Source organism: Ptychodera flava, chromosome 1 (assembly GCF_041260155.1).
Source record: "Ptychodera flava strain L36383 chromosome 1, AS_Pfla_20210202, whole genome shotgun sequence".
NCBI lineage: Eukaryota > Metazoa > Hemichordata > Enteropneusta > Ptychoderidae > Ptychodera > Ptychodera flava.
Window position 1 is genome coordinate 19,075,003 of NC_091928.1, and position 18,431 is coordinate 19,093,433.

Consider the following 18,431-nt stretch of genomic DNA (forward strand, 5'->3'; position numbering starts at 1 on the left):
TTATCAGCCGTCTCACAGAAAAAAAAACGTACGGATGACTGTTGCCAAGGACCTTGACTACGTTTATTTGCATCCAGATTTTTCGGTAGCGTTTACGTGACGTTGTAAGCATTCCTTGACATTGATTCGGCGAAGTGATACCGAATCATCCATACTGTCAACGTCTGGCTACAGCACAGCTTACAAAACTTTTTTTTTTATTTTGGAGACAACTGACACACCCACGTGGGCTGTGTGGCTTCGTGAAACTTTGCAAAATATTACTTTCGTTGATCAAAGCGTAAATGTATCTCCGGTTACAATATCATGCGGAGATGACACATGCGTGCGCCATTGTAACCTTCCACTGTCGTCAGCTGGACGCTTCATTATACAAGGATCCAAAGAATTCATATCGACTTCAAATTTTCTTAGAATACAGCGCCCACGGATGCTACCACCTTAAGTTGTGATCTGAGGGTTTCGTCAATAAGGGTGTAGGTAACGGAGTTGAGAGTGCGTTGTGGTCCGTGGTCCTGACTCCTGGCGTGAAGATAGTTCAAGCGTCGCATTTACATAGAGTCACTAACCTCTTACTGAGCAAGATTTTATCTTATTGTGATTTCGAACCCGCAAAAGTTCGACTGCTTCGAAAAACACGTATCGGACACAATGCTCAAAAGTGTGTATTGGACGTTCGTTGCCGTCCAATTTGTGAGCTATAGCTTTGTGCAGACATCAAACTTACTGGACGTCACCAAACTGAGCCAAAAGCTGACAAAACTGGCAGACGACAGTTTGGGTGTCAGCTTTATGCAGGTAATGTACATTCAATTACTCGTATGGCTTTGTGAGTGGCGGGTTCACGGAATGGTACCTCCGTGGCCTCATTTTTTGTGTGTAAATGTCAGTACAAGTAGCAGTGGACATATTGGCTTTACCAAACGAGCAAACGATAGAGATCATAATACCATTAACTATTCATGTGTTTACACAGACACCTGAGATCTCCCTGCAACACTTTTTGATATGATCGACTGTAGAATAACGATGTATTGACGCGGTGTTTGACCCTCGTCTATTCTGAATGTGTTAAGTACTAAACAATACCTCATAGTCTCTGTATATAATGATAATAATAATGATAATGATAATAATAACCTTATTGCCATATGCATACAAAGCATTTGAAATTGCTTTTCCACATGCGCTCATAAAAGACAAGACAAACCGAACATACAAGTAAAATTTACATACTAAAAACGCTGTCAAAAACGCTGATAAAAATTAAATTATAAAAAGATGAAAAAAGTAAAAGAACAGGACAAAAATAATAAGAGATGTATAGATAAGAGACATATAAAACAAGTGGTACTAAAATGATACAACTATTTGCAAAACCTTAAAACAATGGTGCACAAAGCTAGGATTGATTTAAAATGCGTATGGCAGATGGATAAAAACTATTATTAAAGCGGACCGTTCTTGTTGTGATACTCCGATATCGCCTACCTGAGGATAACAATGTGAAAAAATTATAAACGGGATGAATCGAGTCGTTGATTATTGCCTCAGCTTTGCGGATAGATCTTGAGTGATAGATGGATTGTAAAGATGGCAATTCTGCCCCAATGATTGTTTGTGATATACGTACAACACGTTCAAGAGCATTGAATTCGTTCTTGGTGATATTGTTGATCCAGATAGTGATGCCATATGTTAAAATACTTTCTATTACAGAACGATAACAATTGACCAGGACGGAGCGATTCATACCAAATTTCTTTAAACGTCTGAGAAAATAGAGACGCTGATATGCTTTCTTTACTAGGTGTTCTATATTATGGGTCAGATCTGTCCAGTGCGACTATTGAAGCCAGCGTTGTATTACAATTCTGTCATTCAGTCTTGAACCGCTGTAATGGAATATGTAAAACACTCGTTGATATTTCCGCAGAAAAAATATCAAACTCACAGATTGAAAACAAGACAACATGTCTGATTTAAAACATTTAAAACTTGGATTTGAATGACCTGTTATGCCACAACGTACTAGTGGTCTATGAGTAAGGGTTTCCGAACACGGCGGATGGTGTCAAGGTCGTGGATTTTTCTGCAAACCTTTTTCTTCAAATATCCTTATATAGGGAGAAGGACATCCCGAAAATTGTTGCATGGTTAGCAACTTAGCAACTTGTCCGCGATTAGTGGAAAACTGTAGGGTTTCGCAGTAAGCCGCACGATGCGGTTTTATTTTTACAGGTACGGCGCAGACTGGTCTTGTCGATTCAAAGCTGCAGTGAGAGAAAGTGTTCTGAATAGGTTGGTTGCCATAACTAAATCATAAACTTTGACCTCTTTTGACTTTCTTCAATCAAGAGCGTGGGTAGTGATACTAGTGAGTGTGCAATGCGGGTTAATGAACCCGTGAAGCGTATGTTTACGTATTGTTGGGCATGTTCTCTCTCTCTCTCTCTCTCTCTCTCTCTCTCCTCTCTCTCCTCTCTCTCTCTCTCTCTCTCTCTCTCTCTCTCTCTCTCTCTCTCTATATATATATATATATATATATATATACATCATAACATATACTTCATATATACGTCAAGTGTCATTTTGACCTTATGAGGCTGTCACCTCGATGGCACGTTTATTTTTACTGTGAAATCCAGAGCCACTTCCAAGTTGAAAGAATCATGCTACAACGCTACCATAAATAGCATAAGCTTACTGTATTAGAGTAGCGTGTTTTTGTATGCTATATCATTGCGCACTCACTAGTATCCTAGTTTTCAATCGGGTTCGAACCCACAACATACGGCATCAGTCGCCTAGCGGAGAGGCCACAGAGAGAACCGCTCGGCTAAATCTCCACTCCCAAAAAAGAGTGGTTCAATAGCCGGCTAAATTGTTACATTATATATATATACGTATAATACGTTATACTACGTATTCGCAATGCAATTGGGACAGTGGTCTGGTCGGGAAGACGACAGATACACTTGCAAATCTATCTCCATGTTAGAACAAAGGAAGGGTCGACGATTGGTCGTTGTTCCACTTTCTCCGAATTAATGCCCCAAAGTTTCATCGAGCATATAAAAGCATACACGCCATGATGTTAGAGGTTTAGGTTCAAAGGGCGCCCTCCTTTCTCACTGTCACATGATGGAAAAGTTGATGATGAGTTGGGGGATTTTTGTAAGAAACAGTCAAGTGTCATTTTGACCTTATGAGGCTGTCACCTCGATGGCACGGTTATTTTTACTGTGAAATCCAGAGCCACTTCCAAGTTTGAAAGAATCATGCTACAACGCTACCATAAATAGCATAAGCTTACTGTATTAGAGTAGCGTGTTTTTGTATGCTATATCACACAAACACAAAAACATGAGATAATATGACATAAGACTGGTCAAATAATCATTTGCATTGAAGGTAATACAGTACCAGGTTCATGGTCGACTCAACAGGTACCAGACTGTAAGATAAAGCGACGTTCTGATTGTTTTCCCTCGAAGTTATGTGAGCATTTCTTGTAAATTGAAGGTCGTTGGTCGTCAAGATCGCGGAGGGATATCACTTTCACAACCATAGAGAAATGTTTATACTTAAACAGAGTTATTGTCCGAACATGAACTCTTTCATGGTGTCTTCTAAGGTTTGAGGGCATCACGGTTCGTGGCAAGTACGGACTGAGTAGTTTTACGCGGTCACTGCCGCATGAAAAGATATATGAGGTTATTACGAAATACCGCAAAGGATGCACGAGGGCATTGGCGCAGTGTATCGCCCGACGCGAAGCGGAGGGCGATGCGCGGCGCCAATGTTCTGGCATTGGTCCAATGGGTCCCTTGAAACCGTTCACCACTGAACGCGCAGATACAGCCGCAGGGGATGGGGCGCCTGGAAACCGTACGTGTTACGGAACGGGTGTTCCGTACGGCTTTTTTAGTGCACGCAAAATTATATTGTTCTCGATGGTAGATGTATAATAATGGGCGATACGTGTGGGAAGCATCGGTAGATACGCTGGTATCAACAAAAGCGTGGTCGTCGCACACTTGTATAATGTAATATACGCCTATAGTACAGGTCTGGTGCCGAACCCTGATTTTTGGTCGAACCCAAAATTTCGGCCCCACAATGGTTCTCGGTGGTTTCTGTATCTTCAAAGCCTACTGAATCAGGATCTGAATAATGCCACCCTGGCATCCTTGGGCATTTTAATATATTCAAGATGGCCGCCAAGATGGCCGCCAAAACATGTAAATGGTAATATCTCAGCTCTATGAAATGTTATCAAAGTGATTTTGGTATCATTTGCCAGGTAAACAGGGCCAAGGAATTCATTTCTTTCATGTGCAACTTCAACATGTGCAACTCTAAATTTGCATAAAAATCCAAGATGGCTGCCAAAATCACCTCAAAAACAGGTAAAATGCCATATCTCAGCTCCATGAGAAGCTGTTGGAGTCATTGTGGTCTCTTTTGCCAGGTAAATGGCGTTAAGGAACTCATATCTTTCATTGCCTTATATGTACAACCCTTAATTTGCATAAAAAGCCAAGATGGCTGCCAAAACGACATCCAAAAACAGGTAAAATATCATATCTCAGCTCAATGAGAAGCTGTTGGAGTCATTTTGGTCTCCTTTGCCAGGTATATTGGGTCAAGCAATTCATATCTTTCATTGGCTGACATGTACAACCCTTAATTTGCATAAACATTTGCATAAAAATCCAAATACCTGTTTCAGTGTGTAAGGAGTCACATCTCAATACACTATGCCACTGATTTTGGTGTCTTTCGGCATGTTTTACGGGTCAAAAATTGGTATCTTTTGTTATATTTGCTATAAAATCAACCATGAAAATCTGAAATTGATGCTTACAATCCAAGATGGCTGCTAAGCTTGTTTCCACAACATATATCAAGGTATATCTTAGCTGAAATTGCATACTAGAGACTAATACATTAAGGGTTCAAGGCTGAAGGATAAGTTTCTTTCATTATATTAAATGTGAAATATTTCATTGAAAGCCAAAATGACCACCTAATATCAACTATGGCCACACAGATGGATGTAACAAAAATATTGAGTCGTATCTTAACCCACCAAGCATTCTTGAGACCTATTTTGTTGTTTGGTCAGGTTTTACTGGTCGCAGGGTTTTCATTGCTTGTTTTCTGCACTGGAAAAATCTTACTTCTAATGGAGGGATTTTATCCCGCATTGTAGCTATAATGGTTTCCTAAAACATCACACCGTATCTTAATTTATCCAGCATCTTTGACACAAAGTTGTATGTGTTTGGGTCCGTCTGAGACGTCATGGATTTCACATTTCCACTCATACAAATTGTCAAACCATCCATTTACATGGATTGTATTATTCTTTTAATTGACAGTAAAGATACTGTCATATTATCCCTCTGAAATTCTACCCTGAGCTTCGCAACCGTCATGCTGCAAAAAATTTTATAGTTTCTGCAATACGGTCATCCGTAGGGGCATTATAAATACCAATGTGTACGCTTGACACCCACCCAAAGCACTTTGAACAGCTGAATTGCAGTACAATTACGTATACCCAATATTTAATTGGATTGTTGCTGTTTTTATAATTAAACATATATACACCTTGCTCCTCCAAAAGCAATCTTTTCCACTAGTTCTAATCTACTACCTGACATAACGTGTGACATGACGTGTTTCCCTTGTGTCTCGGAATGAAACCAAAAGTACATTGCAGACTAATCAGTACTGTTTTGATGACTTGTACAAGCTTTTATTGGACTATGAAAAGAAACATACCAACAACCAGAAATGAATGCAGACAAAGAGTTACAACTGCTAGGTGCCCATGTTTTGTCTTGTTATGGTGCAGTGGGCTACATGCTAGCCATTTGAGCCGCAACACACTAAAACAGCTTCTAAAAATAACGAGCATAACAACTGGCACACACACACATATATAACTTAGACAAAGAAAAATGAAAAAGTAAAATATTGATGAACATGTAATATACGCATATAGATATTCAGATTTATAAATATATATCCCTTTTTTAATACTCGTTTGCTGTTGATTTTGCAAAACCTTTATTGTACTTTATGATCAAGATCCCAATTGGAATACGACTGCATTAAAGGTTTACTTTATTTCACTTAACTTTATATATATATATATATATATATATATATATATATATATATATATATATATATATATATATATATATATATATATATATATATATATATATAATATATATATATATATATATATATATATATATATATATATATATATATATATATAAGAAACGGTATAGTGAAGAAAGATTCAAGGTGTCAAACGGATTTTGTGACTTTGGTGTCTGAAAAATGAATCAGTCAAATCGCTTTTCTCTTTAACTTTTAGTCAAGGCTAACCAGCTCCTTCAGATGTGCATAAATTCATTCCAAATGGATGTACAGTTGACCCTCCATATTCCACAGGAAGTTACAGGCGCTCTTTAACTCAACTGGCTGTGAAATTCTGGCAGTATAGTCTATCAAGCAACTGCCAATATAAATCGCCCTGCTTATAACAAAAGCGATGAAGATGATGTTGTGCCAGAATCTTACCGAATCTTACAGTTCTGGTCGAAAACTTGTAAATGAGTAGTTTGGTACATTGTTACAGATAAGTATTAAAAAACGTGCCACCAAATGATAAATGGTACGTAAACAGTTCATGTATGGGAAAAGTGTGTTCCTCGAAACCTGACATGCTGCCAAAGATTAAGAATCAATCTCAAAGATGATCAATAATAATATAAGTTAAGCTACATGCCTGTTTTGCGACTCTTTTTAGGGCATCGATGATGTTTTGACTTCAATTTTGATAATAATATTGGATTGTACAGTTTATATGCAATTGACCCTTCAAATGTATCAAAAGACACAAAAGTTGGTCTTGTTAGCTACTCAGTAAATAGAGACATGATGTAATATTTTGACACCATTGTTAGCATTATCAGATAAACTCCCTCTTTTTGTAATGTTCTTGGAATATTTTTTCAGGTCAGATAACTTGAGTTTTAAATTCTGCAACTGGATAAAACATGACCATACTAATCAAAATAGGTCTTAAGAATGCTTGATTGGTAAAGATGCAACTCACACCTTACTAATATTGGTGTTTGTGATGCGATTTAACTGCTCAAAGTGCTCTGAATTGTGTCAAACACGAGAAGTTTGAGTTTCTGCTGCCTATGAATTATACTATAGCAGAAACTAGAGACTTGTTAGCAGCATGACTGTTGTAAAGCTTAAGGTACAACGTCTGACGGATGACATTAAAACTGGTTGTCAAAAGTGGCAAAAGACAAGTATCTTCATTGTGAAATCAGAAAACCATGCCTGCAATGATAAAGGTATTCATAGAAGGCCTCTGCTACGCCCACTTGCGGTCATCTGAGTGACTAAGTTGGTGCAAAGATAAACAAGACAGATGACTCAGGTGGCTCAAAGATGACCAAACAAGTCACTTTAATGCAAGTGCGAGTGCATTCTCAGCAAATTCGCCTCGAATAATTGAAGCTCATTTATTGTCGTTGATTGGCAAACGATAAAATGACCATTGATGTTGTATTGAAAGATACAGTTCATTATCATTTAATTTAAATGGATGGTTTGACAATTTATGTTGATGGAAATGTGAATTCCATGACCTCTTAAAACAGACCAAAACACACACAACTTTGTGTCAAAGATGCTGGATAAATTAAGATACGGTCTAATGTTATACGATACCATTATAGCGGCAATGTGGGATAAAATCATTCCATTGTAAAGAAGATTTTTTGCCAGTTCAGAAATACAAGCAATGAATTCGAAAACCCTGTGGCCAATAAAACCTGACCAAACAAAACAAAATAGATCTCAAGAATGCTTGGAGGATTAAGATACGACTCAATGTTTTTGTGGCATCCATCTGTGTAGCCAGTTGATATTGGGTGGTCATTTTGGCTTTCAATGAAATATTTCACATTTACTATAACAAAAGAAACTTATCCTTCAGCCTTGAACCATTACTGTATTAGTCTCTAGTATGCAATCGCAGCTTAGGTATGCCTTGATATATTTTGTGGAAACAAGCTTAGCAACTATCTTGCGTTGTCAGCATCAATTTCAGATTTTCATGTGATTTTATAGCAAATATATCAAAAGATACCAATTTTTGACCCGTAAAACATGCCGAAAGACACCAACATCAGTGGTATAGTGTATTGAGATTTGACTCCTTACACACTGAAACAGGTATTTGGATTTTCATGCAAATGTTTATGCAAATTAAGGGTTGTACATGTCAGCCAATGAAAGATATGAATTGCTTGACCCAATATACCTGGCAAAGGAGACCAAAATGACTCCAACAGCTTCTCATTGAGCTGAGATATGATATTTTACCTGTTTTTGGATGTCGTTTTGGCAGCCATCTTGGCTTTTTATGCAAATTAAGGGTTGTACATATAAGGCAATGAAAGATATGAGTTCCTTAACCCCATTTACCTGGCAAAAGAGACCACAATGACTCCAACAGCTTCTCATGGAGCTGAGATATGGCATTTTACCTGTTTTGGAGGTCATTTTGGCAGCCATCTTGGATTTTTATGCAAATTTAGAGTTGCACAGTTTGGCAATGAAAGAAATGAATTCCTTGGCCCTGTTTACCTGGCAAATGACACCAAAATCACTTTGATAACATTTCATAGAGCTGAGATATTACCATTTACATGCTTTGGCGGCCATCTTGGTGGCCATCTTGAATATATTGAATATATTAAAATGCCCAAGGGTGCCAGGGTGGCATCATGCAGATCCTGATTCAGTAGGCTTTGAAGATACAGAAACCACCGAGAACCATTGTGGGGCCGAATTTTTGGGTTTTGTGTTTCGGCACCAGACTTGCATGTTCTCTCAGCGTTTCTAATCTATTCTTGCACAAACCATCATGGCACTGTCATTGACATAATTGAGAGACAACCTAAGAAGACATCAGTATGTGTTTTGTTTTGTTTGTTTTTATTATGTAGGGGATTGTTTTTCGATCTTTTTTGATGTTTCAAAAAATATCATAAGAAAAACCCTCTGCTAACTGTCCTTAGTCCTTAGACAAATCAAAGAAACATTCAACCCAAAAAGGACTGCATTTTATTAAACCGTCGTCTCCATACCTCCATCGACAGCATCTATCAGATTCTGTCGGTACTTTTCATTTAAAGATAATTGGGATTTTACATGAAAACTCTAATGGACACATCGACACATTGATTCGATGCGAACGCGCCAAGTTCAAAAACGTGTCGACATCGCCATTTGCAGTACCTTGCGGCTTCGTCAAGATACTGATAGGGGACGGTTTGACGTCGAACGTGTTACGTAAACTATGCAATATTATTATTTCCCTATACTTACATATATGTTATTATTTCCCACTACTTACATATATGGCTGTTACTTCCAAAGTTGAAAGTGCTTCATATAATTGCAATGGATTAGCAAATTCAGTTAAAAGAAGAGAGATCTTTACTTGGTTGCGAGATAAATCTTACAACATCAATGTAATGAAAGTTACTGGAAAGCTGAATGGGGTGCGGATATTTTTTTCAGTCATGGTACTAGTAATCGGAGAGGGATTGCAATTCTTTTGAAAAATATTTGTCGTATACAGTAGCCAAGACAAGTGTAGATTCTGAGGGTAGGTGGATTATGATGGATATTACTGTTGATACTCATCGGTTCATTCTTGTTTGTTTATATGCCCCAAATAATGATAATCCCCTTTTCTTTGAGAATATCCATTCACAAATTGTCGATTTCTGTGGTGATGTGTCTGATATCATCATTTGCGGGGATTTTAACACCGTTCAAGATGATTTGGTTGACAGAGTAGGTACTGGAAAGAATGTTTATCATCGGAATGCATTCGAGAGCATTAAACATTTAATGCATTCGTGGGACTTGCATGACATCTGGCGATTACGTAACCCTTCTGTAAGGCGATACACGTGGAGGAGAGGCAATTCGGCCAGTAGGATTGATTATTTTTAGTGCCATTTTCTTTTGTCTCAAAAATAACAGGTGTTACCATCGGCGAAAGATATCGCTCAGATCATCACCTCATTGGTATTGGTTTGGAAACTAATGTTTTCACACGTGGAAAGGGGTATTGGCACTTCAATAATTCTCTCCTCAAAGACCAACATTTCATTATCCATTCACAATAGTTTTATTTCCAACTTCTTTATTGCTAATAATTTCTCTGCAAACCCTCACAGTGTCTGGGATGCCTTTAAATGTGCTTTTAGAGGCCACTGTATTAAGTTTAGCTCATTTAAGCACCGCAAAAGAACAGAAAAGGAGAATTGTCTTATTAGAGAAATTAATGAATTACATGCCGTGATTGATTCTGGTTCTAGTCATTGTCGAGGTGACCTTTCTCTCTGTTTGTCATTGAAACAGGAAGAACTTGAGTCTCTGTATGCAGAGAGAACAGGTGGTCTCATTATTCGTGCTAAAGCCAGGTGGATGGCTGATGGCGAACGTCCGACGAAATATTTTCTTAATCTTGTTCACAGGAATTATTCGAGGAAAAATGTCATGACTTTAGTACAATCCGATGGTACCATTCTGTCAGACCCATTACAGATTTTGAATGAAGAAGTTTTGTTTTACAGGAAACTTTATTCATTCGATCATCCCCCGATTTTACTTAGCAATGAAAATTGCCATACTTTCTTTCCTGATAATTATGCTTGTCGTCTAGGTAGATCTGAACGGGAAACCTGTGAAGGTTTAATTACGATCAATGAGTTGTGGCAAGCTATCAGATCCTTCCCAGCTGGAAAATCTCCTGGCTTGGACGGTATTCCGGTTGAAGTTTATAAAACTTTTTTCAAAGAATTATGTACACCCATGCTTCAATGTTTTAATTATTCATATAATCTTGGGTTTTTATCATCCTCACAAAGAGAAGGGCTATTATCACTTCTTTTGAAACAGGATGCACAAGGTAATGATAAGGATCCGGTGTTTCTTAAAATTGGCGACCTTTAACTTTGCTTTGTTGTGATACTCGCATTTTGGCCAAGTGTCTTTCATTGCGAGTAAAACTGGGTTATCACAAATATTATAGATGAGGACCAAACAGGTTTTATTCATGGTAGATTTATAGCAGATAATATTAGGAGGATTCTTGAAATTATAGAATTGTATGAGAAGAATAATGAGCCTGGATTGGTCTTTATTGCCGATTTTGAAAAGGCCTTCGATAAAGTGAGATGGGATTTTATTTTTAAGTGCTTGGATTTTTTCAATTTTGGTCCATCATTTATGTCATGGGTGAAAGTTATGTATAACAACATTTCTAGTCGTATTATTAATTATGGTCATATTTCTGATAATTTTAGTCTCTCTCGGGGCGTTCGACAAGGTTGTCCACTGTCACCTTACTTATTTGTAATTGCTGTAGAGATTCTAGCGATTCGAGTAAGAAGTTGTAAAGAACTAAAAGGTCTTAAAACAGGTCCCTTCGAAAATAATATTTCACAATACGCCGACGATAGTAACTTCCCTACTGAACCAGACCCTGGTTCTTTTTATGTATTACTTGATATCCTGAATGGTTTTTCCATAATATCAGGGTTGCAACCTAATTATGATAAATGCAAGGTGCTACGTATTGGGTCACTTAAAAACACAGATTTTCATATCAATACCAAATTTCCCCTAATTTGGAGGGATGGCGATGTTAATGTTCTTGGTATCCAGATTCCAAGAGATTTATCATATCTTGTTGATGTCAATTTTTATCCACGTTTTGAAAGGGCGAGAAAGTTACTGCAGCCATGGCAGGGTAGGGGGCTCACTCTTTATGGGAAAGTAACAGTTATTAAATCTTTGGTTAATTCACAGTTTACCTATTTGTTTATGTCTCTCCCTTCACCGAATAGCGACTTCTTCAAGAAGTACAATACTTTAATTTTAAAGTATTATTGCCGATTTTGAAAAGGCCTTCGATAAAGTGATACGAGAATTTTTTTCAGCATGGCTGCAGTATAACTTCACCACTGTTGTTGACAAGGGAGATGTTTGCCAACAACTGATCTGATATAATTCTAAAATACGTATTAGAGACAAGCCAATAATGAGGAAATGCTGTTTTGAGAATGGTATAATTTTTATTAACGATCTTCTCGACGATAACTGTAAGTTTTTTAGTTATGAAAATGTCATCACAATGTATGGTAATATCTGTACTCGCTTTCAGTACAATCAATTATTGTCTGCTATACCAACAGATTGGAAGAATATTTTACAGGTTCACATTCATCAAAATTACAGGTCTGTAGGCCTAATTTTCGCAATCCTAAATGTTTGTCTGGTTTAAAAATTAACAGAGAGATTTACACTTTCTTTGTAAATACAGAAACACCTGAGGACCTTCCTCCGTTGATGAGATAATATTTCTGAAAAAGTTGTTAGTGCTTCCATTCCAATTAACTTGTGATATTAAGCTATGGAATTTTCAATATAAGTTGATAATGAAGATTCTTCCCTCAAATCGATTACTTTATAAATGGCAACTAATTAATTCACTGATATGTAATTTTTGCAAATAGGTCGAAGAGGATTATTATCATTTAATTTAGGATTGTATTTATGTAAATCGTTTTGGATTTCAGTAAAGGAGTGGTTTGAAATGGTTACACTAAATACCATAATGCTTAATGCAATCTACTGTATACTTGGTGACTCGTGTTCGAGTTCTAGTTTACTTATAAATCTCATCTTCCTTATGGGACGCTTTTATATTTATAGATGTAAAAATGCTAATTCACTGCCAAATGTTCTTCAGTTTAAATACGGATAGTTTTCAATCGGATTCGAACCCACAACATACGGCATCAGTCGCCTAGCTGAGAGGCCACAGACAGACCCGCTCGGCTAAATCTCCACTCCCAAAAAAGAGTGGTTCAATAGCCGGCTAAGTTGTTACATTTTTCTGACTGAGACCGCTCAACACGTTGTAGAGTTCGTGAAGCACTCACGCACGCATGCTCACTATCATACATCGCACATACACACTTTATCGAAGCGAAGAAACGAATTTCATCGCTTTAACTGGGCGAACGATAACCTCGGGGACAATTCTGTCCACCAGCAGTGTTACCAACCCAGGGTAGAAAATACGGATAGTTTTCAATCGGATTCGAACCCACAACATAAGGCATCAGTCGCCTAGCTTAGAGGCCACAGACAGACCCGCTCGGCTAAATCTCCACTCCCAAAAAAGAGTGGTTCAATAGCCGGCTAAGTTGTTACATTTTTCTGACTGAGACCGCTCAACACGTTGTAGAGTTCGTGAAGCACTCACGCACGCATGCTCACTATCATACATCGCACATACACACTTTATCGAAGCGAAGAAACGAATTTCATCGCTTTAACTGGGCGAACGATAACCTCGGGGACAATACTGTCCAGCAGTGTTACCAACCCAGTTAGAAAATACGGATAGTTTTCAATCAGATTCGAACCCACAAATTGTACGTGAATTCTGTTTACAAAAAAGAAAAGTATGTAGCAATGTCAAAAGATAGACAAAGGATACATGTTGAAAAGTGGGGAGATTTTGTGAACTTTTTTGATGGGTACTTTTTCTTCCTTCTGTGTTGTCTTTCTTTTTCCTCTGGTCTTTCTGTTGTCTTTGTGTTTGTTTTTTTCAATAAAAAAAATTAAAAAAAATATGCAATATCATGCGCATGACTTCACTATGGACAGCTTGCCTGGGATAAATGCCTTGAATTTTCAAAAGTCTTTACAACAGGAGATGTTCTCACATAGGTGAAGCCTACCGCCTTGTGCAAAGAACTGAACAAATGTTTGTCTGCACGATGACCTCCCTCTCAGGTGAGAAGGTCACGTCTGTAACGCATGCGCATTTAACACACAGACAGGTTGAAGAAGAGGAGCCAAGACGGTGTTTCCATCAATAACAATTAACAGTTAGTTCCCTGATGTAGCAAGTTAAAGTGACTTGTTCAAGCTTCGGAACTGGGACTGTTTTACGTCCTTGCGTTGAAGTTGTACAATCCAACATTATCTTAGGGTATATGTTTGTATATATTCACAGTGAAAGGCACCCTCAGACAAGTGCTAATTTCATGAACGCATAAAATTCCATGTTTCCTCATTAAAGGCCTGGTCCGGCCTAGAAATGGCTTTGGTTTTCAGAAGCTCGATCGAGCATGTGCGAGAACAGACTGAGTCACGTCACGCGTACCAGGTTCAGCGGACAGTTGACTTGTGTAGAGGTAAAGCGACGAATTGAATACCACACAGCAGGGTCAATGGACTTGTCCCTCATGTATACCAGTTTCCGTTGAAACCCTCATTTTGTGAAATAAATGTTACTTTTGTTCGTTTGTTTTTTTTTCTTTTCAGGAACATTTTAATTCGCTAACTTTCAAAGCCGCACGTTGAATGGAGAACGCCTTATAGAACAGGTAAGTGTAAAGTAAGGCTCGGGTTTGGAACATCGCAATCGATATTTACTATCTGTATTTTCTGCTGAAGGTCATGGCGAAAATGTATAACTTGAAAAAAATAAGTGACATTGAAAATATCCCAAATTAAATGTTCCTGCAGTTTGTGTTATTCTAGTAGTCTCATTCGTACACAACGGACATTGACCACCTACAGGCTGTGGTTACAAACTTAACAAAGGGCACTTGCGCACACACGAAACTGTAGTTTCAAGTTCAAGTTCATATTGAAAAAATGTGTCAAAAATTACATTAGCTAACTTAAGACAGATCTTTTTCTTGTATTTCATAGTTTCACTAAATAAGATGAACAATTCGTCATACAACATTGATAAGAGACTTTAATCTTATATGGGGAGTACGACACCATTGACAATCCTCATATGATGCCCAGCTTTGACACCAGTTTATTTAAGTGTTCTGACATAAACTCGCCAATGACTTTAACTTCATTCACAATCTCCTCTTTTGTTACCAGTTACACAATTCACTGTCGAAGCGATTTCTAAGCAGTGTCAGCGCCGTTAAGAAGTTGCGTGATGCGGTCAAGTCGTCGATATCGTCTGCTGGGTCTGAATGGCCACAGTGCTGCGACTTTGAGGAAGACGATCTGACGTATAGTAGCAGATTTGGTAAAGGGGTAAGGACAGCCAATCGGTATTTTGTTGCCCACGTATTCAAACGACTGAATTTGTAAGGGTTTGAATATGAACAATCCGTGGCACATTTCGGTCAACCAATAAACCAATTTGCATTTTCAAAAAAGAAAATCGAAATGGAGCCAATTTTCAATTTTCAAATGGTTTTATCATCTTGATTATTAACTTTTAGGCTTATTTCTAAATTTAAAATCTTTGGGCTGAGATATAAATATAGGAAACAGGTGTATACTGCTGTGAGGATGGCATTTTACGGCCATTCAAATTTCCCTCTGACAGGCTCGATTTCCCACAATCCGTATTTCCGTTTTTTCAATTTCCAATATACCAAATGTCCGATTTTCCCATTTCATTTGGGCGTGACCCAGTATCTTTTCATACTGTGGCGGAAATAACTGTATCGAATTGGAATTAAGGTGTAACATTTATCTCAGTATGACCAAATGTACTTTGGGCGGGGCTTGATTACGATAATCGGCACAAGGTGCTTTTAAAAATTAACGGGAATGAGGGACTGGTCAGTTTCTTCGGCCTTGGAAGCCCATGGATTCACTGGGGTCACCCTGTTTTTCACTTTGGTGATGGGGCCACCTATTTTGAAATGCCCAATAAGGGGGTCAGTGTGTTTTTTAAATTTCGACACGGGCTCATACTTGCCTAAAATGCATCAAATGCATTGTGCTAGCCATGACTTTCATCATTCAGTTTCATTTTTCGGCGCGCCCTTCGGGCGCGTATCTTTACTAATATGAGGTTATTACAAAAATAACGCAACTTAGGATGCACGAGGATATTGGCGCAGTGTATCGCTCGACGCGAAGAGGCGGGTGATGTCCTAGTGCATCCTTTGCGGTATTTTGTGATTACCTTATATATCTTACATTCTTCAACGGGACATCAAATTGTCTAGCTGAGGAAACGCAGCTGTCTGTTGGTGGGGTAGGGTGCAGGTCATCAAAATGTCAACCCTGCCTTTTAATGACCCGCATAGCCGCGCACGCTACCCCGCCAACAATAGCTGCGTTTCCACAGCTACACATTGTCTGAGTAGTGACTGTTTTAGTGCAATGTCAACATTTTTCTTCCAATTTATAGTGCAAATGTAGAACGCTATATCAGACGGCTTCTGCAAGCTCTAAAGTGTGTGTACTACACACGTACGTGCAGAGCGCGCGAGGCTGAACAAACTATGACCAGTCCCTAACGTCGTCTAACATACTGGAAGACAAGATAAAACTGTTTTTCGCGCAATCCATCAATGTTGCAAACTTGTACGGTGTAAAAATTGTGACAGCCATCAGCCAAATCAGAGTGCGGCATCCACATTTAATTTTATCTGATTAATTTATTCATGATCAGCTGTCAATCTTTGTACGCAATGATGTTCTCCGTACAATGATCTAGGTACCCCGTCATAGTTTTTAAACCGTATGCCGGCCAACTTTATGAATTGCATACACAACCCTATCCAAATCTTGACCTTGAAGGCGATGATATCATGTTTGAGACAGTATCGTCTTACACTTCGTTCCCCGATTAAATCATAGACAGTAGAGGGGGACTCCCCCCCCTCCACTGTCTATGATTAAATAGGCGCAATTTGTGGCGCAATAAGCAACATCGCGCCAACGGAAACAATAATTTTGCTACGTGCAATCGCGCCAAACGGAGTTAGGTGATGCTATGAATGATAGGGTTGGCAGCTTGGCAGTCCATCGCTATATTTCCAATTTAGCATGGAATAGCAACCAAATTACTAGTGTGATTAAAAGTGTGATGTTAGCTTAGTGTGAAATACGTTCAAATTATGAATAGAAATTATGAAATCGAATTTAGGACGATCAGTGCTTGGTGGTCTCCGTTTTTAAAGTGCTCCATTCCTAGTCTGCCTTGCTTTCAGTGATACCGAGAGGCGACATCGGACGTGTGCCCCTGCAACTTTCAGTGACCTCTCAAGAGTACAACCCTCACAAAACAAAGTCTATCGCTCTAAATACATCGTTATAATTGTACATTATACCATATAACGAGAATAAAAATATATTATATAAATTATATTATATATATATTATATAAATATAAAAATATTATTGGCTGATAATTTTCTGCAATTATCGTTACCGAGACTACCCCAGTACATTTGGTCATGTGGAGACAAATGTTACACCTTAATTTCAACTCGATACAATTATATCCGCCATAGTATCCAAAATGAAAGGGGAACATTCGTTATTTGGTATATTGGAAATTGAAAAAAACGGAAATAGTGCGTTGTTGGAAATAGACTTTGTCAGAGGATAATTTTGATGGCCGCAAAGTGCCATCCTCACAGCTGTATATACCAATGTCCTACATTTCAATCTCAGACCAAATATTATAAATTGAAAATCAGACCGAAAAGTTAATAACCAAGATGATGAAACCATTTGAAAATTGAAAATTAGCTCCATTTCGATTTTCTTTTCTGAAGGTCATTAGGGAAGACAGCATTAACATGCATGGTACCTGAAACCCGAGTCCTTGCCTAACCAACTCGGGTGACAAACAGAAGACTTTTAATCCCCAAGATGTGAATGTTCCATTACATTGTTATGTTTATCTACTCCAGCTGGTGCCATTGAAGTGCCATTGTAGGAAAGGCAGGTCTGTGAAATTGATCATCTAGGGAAATATATTTTTTACTATAACCCAAACGGGATTCGAACCCCCACACACTCACGGCAACATCGCCTAGCTGCTAGGCCTCACAAAAACCAATTGGCTACCGTTTCCAACCCAAAAGAGTTGGTCACAGCAACTGACTTAGATGTTACAATCCTGTGCGCGACCGAGCAACACAGTGTGCATGGAGCAGACGACACACAGACACAGTACAAACACATATAGTAATCGGAAAAGCACAAGGCTTTTTACTGAGCTATCAGACAGACTCGGGGACAAGTAAATATCCACCAGCAGATACTGTCCAGGATAAAGAAATATATTTTTTATTATAACACGCCACATGCTCATTCCGTGTCGCGATTCGCCAGAATACGTCACGTGACGAGAAAATAGATACGTCTAGTCCTCACCGGATCGACAAAAGTGACGTCAGAGGGCATTTTTTGAAAAGCTATTTCCCTAGGGAAATAGTTCTGACCAAATTTGGAAAAGTGCCCGGTCACGTGACCGTAGTGTCGTCTGCAGCTTTGTA

General features: G+C 38.4%; 1 protein-coding gene across 1 annotated transcript in view; it reads left to right on the forward strand.

The window, feature by feature from the left end:
* The first annotated feature begins 402 nt into the window (after positions 1-402).
* The window catches only part of LOC139132121 (VWFA and cache domain-containing protein 1-like), a 60,407-nt gene continuing 42,378 nt past the window's right edge, over positions 403-18,431 (forward strand). Inside the window, exons 1-3 of the mRNA XM_070698515.1 lie at positions 403-798; positions 14,476-14,537; positions 15,055-15,216. The gene's annotated coding sequence lies outside the window, so the exon portion shown is untranslated. The remainder of the gene's footprint in view (positions 799-14,475; positions 14,538-15,054; positions 15,217-18,431) is intronic.